The sequence below is a fragment of the Petaurus breviceps genome, unplaced genomic scaffold (genome assembly GCF_028583685.1).
Source record: "Petaurus breviceps papuanus isolate PSGF00001 unplaced genomic scaffold, PetGlider_PUasm1.0 90743, whole genome shotgun sequence".
In the NCBI taxonomy this organism is placed as follows: Eukaryota; Metazoa; Chordata; class Mammalia; order Diprotodontia; family Petauridae; genus Petaurus; species Petaurus breviceps.
Genome location: NW_027187332.1, coordinates 154548 through 162557, shown reverse-complemented (window position 1 = coordinate 162557; position 8010 = coordinate 154548). Strand labels below are relative to the sequence as shown.

The window sequence follows — 8010 nt, the reverse complement described above, 5'->3', positions numbered from 1 at the left end:
AATGATTTTCTTTCTTAGTTTTTTTTCCCTCCATTTCTGTAATTTGAATTTTAAAGTCTTTATAAAAGATATTCTATGATTTTGTTTTACTTTTGGAGGGGGGGAAGGCAAATTGCCCAAGGTCACAAGTAAGGGTTAAGACTCTGAGGTCAGATTAGAACTCAGGAGGAATCTTGACTCGAGGGCTGGTGCTTTATTCACTGCCATCGAGCCTCCCCATTCTATAAAATCTTTCTAGGCATCAATATTCTCCCCTGAAGATGAACCCTGGTCTTTTCTATTGCCATAATAGTACTCTATGGTTGGATTTTTTCTCTTTAGCGTGCAATTTTTTGGGGTGATAACTTAATTATTTGTAATCACCTCTAGCCCTAGGGTGTGGGAAATGATGTCTCTTGCCCCAGATCTTCAGTTCTTCCCTCCAGCCTGAAGTCAAAGCTCAACTTCCAACTTCCTATAAGTGCCCACAGCCAGGAGGTTTCTACTACATGGTTTCTGCACTCACTAGATGTGTACGGGTTCCTTCTCACCCTTTCTTCTCTTTGCAGAAAAGCTAGGTATGGTGTTCCTTTTCAGCAGAGGTTCCCTTGATTTTCCCAGACTCAGTTGCCCAAGTATCCTCAGTATCCATGGGTGAAAGTTGGCATGACTGACATCAAGGCAGCCTCTCAAGCCAACTGACCCCACGGTTTGTCATTTATTGCTTTAAGAAACTTGTTGCTTGCTGTTAAAGTGAAACCTAGCCTGTAGGTGTTTCTACACAGGTGCTATCCTGGGATTTTTCTCCTGATCTCAAATTTTCCTTGGAAGGATCTCATTATGACCTTATTCCTATTTACGTCTACTAACACTTTGTTCACCCCAAGGTGCTATTTTAACTCTTTTGAGGGAAAAAATCTTCAGAGCTTGGAATTTTCTGACCTACTCCACCATCTTCCCCCAAAACAATCTTTAACATTCATTCTTAAAATTTTGACTTCCAATTTATCTCCCTTATTTCCTCCCCCACCACCACCATGACCACCTATTGAGAATGCTAGCAATTTGATATAGATTATGCATAGTCATGGAAAAAATTTCCATAATAGTCTTGATGTGAAAGAAAACAGACAAAAAAACTCAAGAAAAATAAGGTTAAAAAAAAGTATGTTTCCATCTGAATTCAGACACCATCATTTTTCTAATTGGGAATGTATAGCATTTTTTCATCATAAGTCTTTCAGACTTATCTTGGATCATTGTATTACTGAGAATTGATAAGTCATTCACTATTGAACATCTAACAGTATGGCTGTTACTCCATATATAGTATATTTCACTTTTTACTAGCTCATATAAGGTTTTCTAGATTTTTCTGGGAGCATACTGCTGATTTCGTTTTAAGTAATTGGAGTTAAGTAACTCGCTCAAGGTTACACGGCCAGTTATTTCTGGGTGTGGTGCTAAGTATCTGAACCCAGATTCAATCCCCAGGTCATCCTGACATGAGGCCAGTTGTAGCAGCAAGCACCCCAGAGTCCCCAGGGTGGCTGTTCACACAGGTATACATACATGTGGACATGGATAAAGATACATATATATATATATATATAAAGATATGTAAACTAATGTCAACCTCGAGGTGACTATTTAACAGTATATTTAGAGTTCTGTTTGACTGTATTCTTTCAATATTCTTAGCAATTTCTTGGATTAAAACATAAACAGCAAACTGATTGCATTAACAGTTAATGAGGAGTTGAGGCAGCTAGATGACATGTAGCAGAGTGCACCTTTATTCTATTCAATTTAATAAGCTTTTGTTAACTTTCTATTATGTGAAAGACACTATGTTAGGAATTGGAGAATAAAAAGAGAAACAAAACAGTTCTTGCCTTCAAGAAAATTATCTTTAACTGGGGAGAGGTGGGAGTGGAGAAAAAAGGGAGATGGAGGGAAGAATGCAATATACACACGTAAAAGTAAATATAAAAGATATACAAGGTCATTACAATGTCAATGGATGAAACTTTGGATGTTTTGAAATCAGAGGAACTAAGTTCAAATTCTGTCTATAGCATTTGCTGGCTGACCTTGAGTAAGTCACTAAGACTCTAGGATTCAATTTCGTCATCTGTAAAATAAGTATCTTGTATTGTATGGTCTCTAAAGTCCCATTCAGCTTTAAAAATATGATTCTGTATATGTAAGGTTTTTTTTATTTTTATAAATTTATTTTAAATAAATTTAATTGAATAAATTTATTTTTAAAAAATTAAATTGAATAAATGTATTTAAAAGTCAAAAAATACTTTCTATTTTTCCTAAAATATGATTCAACCTAATATAATTCAGTTTAGTTCAAGTCTATTGAATTTGATTCAGTTTTGCTAAGTTCAAAAAATATTTATTAAACATCGATTCAGACTACAATACTGCTAGGCTGCTGTGGAAATTAAAAGATTATATACTCCAGTGTTATTTGTGAAATATTTAAACTGAGAATTTTGTTAGGAAACATAAAATATGTTCTGAAATATCAAAATATCTATTAGAATATATATTCTAGGGGAGTCGAGGTAGCACAGAAAGTAAGAGCACCGGTCCCAGTGTCGGGATGACCTAGGGATCGAATCTGGGCTCAGATACTTAGCACCACACTCAGAAATAACTGGCCGTGTAACCTTGATCAAGTTACTTAACCCCAAGTGCCTTAAAAAAAAAAGAAAATATATTCTAATCTATTGATTCTATGGTGATATCCTTAGAGATCCAATAAGATTTCTGTGATCTTACATAGAAGTTCAAACAGAAGGCAAGCAGAGGAGAAACCATGTAATTTGAGTATAATTTGAAGTAATGAAGTGTATTATCCTGAAGAAGTATTTTATAGAGACATGAATGGTATCTTATTTATTTGAAATGTAAACTTTTTGGGTAGAAAGAGACAGGGAAATATGTGATTCTTCCTGAGTTACCAAAGAAAGCAGAACTAAGACCAAAGGCAGAAATTACAAGGCTACAGATTTTTGCTCAATATGAGGAGTAATTTCATAACAAACCTGTTCATTAAAATGAATGGACTATCTCAAAAGTTAATAAATTATCTTCAAATAAAGAACTTGAAGCAAAGACTGCCTGGCAAATTCTTCAGAACAACATAAAGACAATTAATTCTTCAAAAATGGATTGAACAAGGAGATTTCAAGTTCTTTTAAATTCTGACAAAAAAAACCTCTCTCAAACATGAAAGAGCATAGTATAACAGACAATTTCCCTTCAAAATAAGAAGGTCAGTGTTCAAGGCCTGATTTGGACACATATTGACCATGTCCTTGTGTAAGTTATATAACTTATCAGTACTCTTGAAAGTTCTCTAAGATCCTGAGTTGCAATGACCATGCTTGTCTAGGATAGGAATTTACTTACCTAAGATACCCCTATTCTACTAAAATCATAGGTCCAGTACTTATTTCTATCTCCTTTTCATAAAGGTAACATTTAGGTATATAAACAATGCTTTAGAAATGTATTATAGTCCACAGAGGTGGCTCATTTATTTTATTCAATAGATGAATGAAGAATTGGCACCAGAATTTTTTTACGAGGATAGTAGGATGAATTGCACTGGGAAATTGATCAATGTTTATAGTTTTGAGATTCCTTACCATTATGTGATTCAATGACACTAAATTTCTCTCATGATTTTTGCTTTGATATTTTTTCTTCTAATTGCATATGAATGCAAAATTTTGATTCTCACATTCTCTTTATATTTAAAGTTTCAATTTATTGATCAAAGGAGAGTGGAGAAAAGTGTGATAGACCTGAATAGACATATTACAAATATATTACAAATAATATCTACATATAAGTATATGTAACATGCTTATATTGCAAATAAACAATTGAGCAAAGTAGTATTAAACACACAAATACATATACACACTCATTTTTGTCTAGATCAGGTTTTCATCAGTATTTATGGAAATATCTTCTTCTGATGTAATATATTACTTTCTTTGCAACTGTTAATCTTAAAGGTTTACTCAAGATTAAATTTTTTGTATATCAGATGCAGGACTTGAAACCAGCTTGTCTTTGAGCTGTAGTTCAAAGCACCTCATATATTAAATCATTTTAAATCACATAAAACCATAGAATGAAATATTAAAGAAATATATGACTGGGAAAGATGGTCACTTGGTCATATAGCAAGAGCAAGTGCCAAGATTATTACTTTTAACCTATGAGTATTTAAATATTACCAGATGTCATTTATATTTCACTGCAAAGTTTATATTTCACTTTAAGTTGTTTTACGTACATCATGTCATTCACTTGTCACAACAGCCCTAGAGTCAATCATTCAATAAGCATTTATTAAGCACTTTGCCACAATGTTAGATATTGTATTAAATAAGGACACAAAAAAGACAATAGATATTCCCTGTTCTCAATAAGCTCATCAATTTTACAGGGATTTTTATTTCCTATTTATAGGTAGAAAACAGAGACTCTCAAAAGTCAAACAGTTTGCTCTTCATTATAACATATTAGTAAGGGTCAAGGAATTAATGTTGAGATAAACTCTTCAAGAATTATTTATACTATATCATGTTATCTACTATTTAAGTGGGTCAGTTTACTAGTATTGTATTTTAATTCAAATCTTTCCATTGAACAATTTGTAGGGGAAAATAATCTCTACATAAACACTGCATGCTGCATATGTGTATGTGTTTATTTTAAGGATTATATAATTATTTTAATGTTCATATTGTTCAAAATGCTAATATTTTGAAGAATGTAATAATATTTTTTAAAAAGATGAATCAAGGTAAATTTGCATGTATCATATTAGAGTTGAAACCAAAATTCAGTGGTCATATATTTCCATCTCATTTTTTGTATGAGAAAACAGGAATAACGAGGTTAAGTGTCTTGCTGTAAGATACATAGAATATATTTAAAAGCAACAGTCATTTAAAAACATTTTTAAAGCTGAAAAATGCTAGTAGAAGACTTTTTTGTCAGTCACCTAAGAAAACAATATTTAGGAGATGCACATAATAAAAATACCATAGCTTAAGACCTTTGCCACAATTTAACATTCTCTTAATTAACTACTGTGATTTTTCAAGTCAAAATTAGCTCTATTTGTTTCTATCAGAGATAATGTAACATAATTTGATGTAATACATTAACTTTTCATGGGTTTCTATTTCATCTATGTCACTGAATTGGAAAAAAAATTACTCATACAGAAATTTACTTATTTTCATATGGGAAATGACTGTGACCAATTTTATGTTTAGGAAAACAGGATATTTAATTAGAAAATAATCAGACTATATGATTAAGTGGGGAAGAAGAATTCAATAAAATTGTTTACACTTACTTTAGGAGAAAATTTAAGAAAACAAAAAGAGACACTAATAAAATGTTGACAAATGGATAAATAGCTTTCAGTCAGCAATCAAGACAACATCCATGAAATAAAAAAAAAGAATAGCAATTATATGTTTGTATGTATGTATGTTTAGTCCTTCCATACAAATGAACAATGCCCTTATTTACTAAAAGAGAGATTGTCAATGGCCCAAGGCTCTCCCCTCCCTTGTCTGCCCCGGGATGCTGGAGGTCACGGTTAAAGAATGTCCCAGATCCCTCTGGGGAAAGTCCTTCTGAGAAATGTTATTCAGCACACAGATGCCCACAATAAGATTCAGGAAGAGACAGATATGTGGAAGATAAGAGAACTGGAGAAACAGATAGAAGGTGCTTATCGGGGGACACAAAGGAGAATATTACCCAGGAGCTCGAGCCGAATGTTAAGTCATGGTTTTGATGAAGAAAGCCATCGAGTCTACTGGAGGACAAAGCAAGCAATTCCTGGGACGTTTGAAGATGATTTGCTTAGGACTTGATCCTGGAACAGAAAGCTATATAATTATGAGGCCAACATGCCAGACAGGTGGGGTCACAGTGATATAAAGAACTATAGCCCTAGGAATTTGACACAGACACTGATCAGCAAGATCATATTAATGGAAGAAACACACCTCCTCAGGAAAAGTCATCTACTCACGAATCCCATAAACGTAAGAGGTCAAAGAAATGCCACCAAAAAAAGCAAAAAAAAACTGTCACCAAAAAAACAAAAGAAAAGAAAAAAAGGATATCACAGATAGAGCTGCAGATTCCTCAAGTGAATGCTCAGGAGAAACTCAGGTTTCCAGTGCTAGGAAAGAGAAACAATCACATAAGTGGAAGAAAAAATCAAGGTAAAAGGCTCCAAAGAAACCTATTTCTCAGAGTCAGAAAGTGATTCTTCTCACCCAGATGATTCAGCATCCAGTAGTTCTGAGGAAAGTGAGGAAAAAGATGCTAAGAAAACCAAAAGGAAAAAGGATCAGAAAGGTCACATCACCCCCAACAAAGGAAGAGTGAGGTACAAGAGAGAACCAGCAACAGGAAGAACTTGAAGGTGGCCACAGATGAAAAGACAGATGAGAGCTCTGAGAAGGATTAAATGGAGGGAGGCTTTGCCCTCCAGGTTTCCCAGTTGACCCCTTAAACTTGATGGGTGTGACAGGGGCCCTCTCTTGTTAGAACAAGTGGTGCAAGTGGTGAGAGCTACCTTGTGACACCTGAATCCTAACTGATGGATTTTTCTCCTATTTGAGCCTCTTAAACTTGATCCCCTTTTATTGGTAATGGGGAAGCTGTTGTTAGTTTTTGTAATGAAGGTTTCTTGAAGAGATTACTTTTTGTAATTAGCCACAAGTCTCATGCACACTATTCCCCAAATCAGAGCAAACAGAAGCCAGTAATCTGGGAACTTGCACTAAAATGCTCAGTTTGGGGAAAGCAAGTGTTTAAGCCCAAGAGGACAGTGTGGAGAGCTGACTTTCCTTTGTTGACTAGCCCCATGTGCTGGTGGTATGACCCCAAAGAACTCAACAAGGAAATCGTTGTGGGGCCTTATTGTTTAATCACTCCAGATCATCTTCCTCTGACCTTCCTTACAGCAGGTGTCATACCTGGCTCTTCATTCTCAGCCTTGGTGCCTTTGAACTTTAGATATGTATATCTAGACCCCAGTTTGATTTTAATATTGAACATTTAGTCCTATTCTGGCTGGCCCAGTATACTTGAGGAAATGGGCACAGGAATGAGCCTTTTTCCCCTTGCAATAAAAACTACAGGCAGCTGTCACCAGAAGGGAGTGGGGCTCTCTTGGTACATTTCCCCCACTGGGTAATGTCCATAAACATGCATTCCTTATGGCCCCTGAGCCTAAGTCTGAATCAGGAAGTAAAAGTCTCCCAGCATACTTATAAATTTTGCCTGAATTTAATTGTATGTGAAGTTATTTCATTTGGCTATTTAAGATGGCCTTAGTTTGAATGTTCAAACTAGTCCAGATTAGGATCTGACCATGCTGCGTGCACTGAACTGGATTCAGGACACTGATTACAGATATCATTTAAATAGTCTTGTCTTTCCTTGTTTTTGTCTCCATGTCTGTAAATGAATTCCAGATTTCACCTCTAACTAGAAAGTCAGGTCAGTTGCAAAATAATGTAGGTCTCTAAGGGACATATTTGCCTCTTCCCAGCCTTCATGGGACTCAAAATAACCCCCAACCCCAGCAAAGAAAGTTGGCCTATTTAATTTTGTTCAATTGGGACCTACTGGTGTTTTAAATAAGGTCCCAAAGTTCCTTTGGGGGTATGGTTAGGAGCAGGGGTAATGTAGAATATACTTTTCACCCGCAAAATTCTGTGATTTAATGGATATAGCTAAACTTTGCCTCAATTAGAAGAGAAGAAATACTTCTGACTGAAGGTGTTATATAGCTGTTACATGATGGTCTGAGAACTAAAAAGTAAGCCTAATTCTGGTTCTGCCATTATCAACTATATTTGTGAGGTCCTAAACAAGTCATTTAACCTCTCGTGCCTAAAATGGGAATAATACTGACCTCTCTGGGAGTATTATAGACAACAAAGGGCAAAGTAACGG

General features: G+C 35.0%; 1 pseudogene; it reads left to right on the top strand.

The window, feature by feature from the left end:
* The first annotated feature begins 5423 nt into the window (after positions 1-5423).
* On the top strand, positions 5424-6514 carry LOC138145617 (uncharacterized protein NKAPD1 pseudogene; annotated as a pseudogene).
* Positions 6515-8010: the final 1496 nt, after the last annotated feature.